Genomic DNA, 1,368 nt, shown 5'->3' on the forward strand with positions numbered 1-1,368 from the left:
TGACTATCTCAAATCTTTGCACCGTAAAAAAAAAAAGCTGAAAACTAACATCAGAAAATAACAGATGTCTTAAACTGACATAATCTCCGTAAGATAAAATACTCAATGTAAATTGACCCTGCTAATAAGAGTTACGACTTATTCATCGCCGTTTCGAGTGGCTGGTAAGAACGGTGAATGGGCATGATCAAAAAACGATACCACAGGTCAAAAGCAGAGGCTTTAAATATAATAAGAAGGCCAAGATGAAAAAGAGAAGCAGGACTGTTAGCGGTGCGTAACAAAAGTCGACGGTCGGCCAAAGCGGAGTCCATTTCATTAAGTAGCGTTTCAAACCCCTTTGAACCTTCACCCCAAAGTTACACCCCCTTTCTCCACCCCGCCATTTTATCCGACCCGGGCAGTCCTCTCGAGAAAATCATAAAACAAACGACAAAAGAAAGAAAATTCTATTTCTCTCTCTCTCTTACCCCCGCTTCCGTTCCCTCGTATCTGACTTCTCTGACCCCTCTTAGTTTCTCGTGTCCCTCAACCCAGCTACTTGGGATACGCGAAGGGTTTAGCTGACAGCACGCTTGGGAGCTACTCCAAGTTTCTTAGCATAACCCTGTCTCCGTCGAGGGAAGATACCCTCATTTCCTATCCCAGTTCTCTGGGCAGCTCAGGCTCCCCCCCCCTCACCTGCTCGCCCACCTCCGCCATTCTTGGCCACTCTTCGAACTAGAACTTCGTCGTGATAGTTTGACAAAATGCAGATTGCCTTTGCGCCCGCCGACGATGTGATGCAGCCCTTTTGTTTGACGTTTTTGCAATATAGGTATAGATATATACGATGCAATACCGACGACTCGAGGTAGCAGCGAGACTTTTCTTTCAAAGTATATTGGTACCCTGCCACAGAGTAACTACAGCGCTGTAAAAGACGACTGCTTCACATTAATATAGCTATTATGTAACAAACTTTTGAGACCGTGTGAAGACACTTTAGCTGTACAAAAAATGACCAAACAGTGTTTGCTGTGAGTGTGTAATTTAGAGTATATTTGGAGTTTGGTGGAAAAATTGCCGATCAATGCCAGCGGATAGGCTGCAGCAGCAATATTTTTAATGTGTAGCTTTATAGAACGTAGCTTTAATACATGTATCAGGAGTTTTCTGTGAAACTTTTTTTTTATTCAATTCCAGCAATCATGCAATCGAAGCTACATTTTAAGTATGTTAAAATGTAAAATGTAGTTTCACGCACATACTCGAAGTTTTCAGTGAAACTTGTTGCTCAAAGCCAGCTGTTACACAATCAAAACTATATTTTTAATATGTAGCTTTACACAAAATGTAGCTTTACTGCGAGTAACGAAAGTTTTAGGT

This window comes from Diprion similis, chromosome 13, assembly GCF_021155765.1.
Source record: "Diprion similis isolate iyDipSimi1 chromosome 13, iyDipSimi1.1, whole genome shotgun sequence".
NCBI lineage: Eukaryota > Metazoa > Arthropoda > Insecta > Hymenoptera > Diprionidae > Diprion > Diprion similis.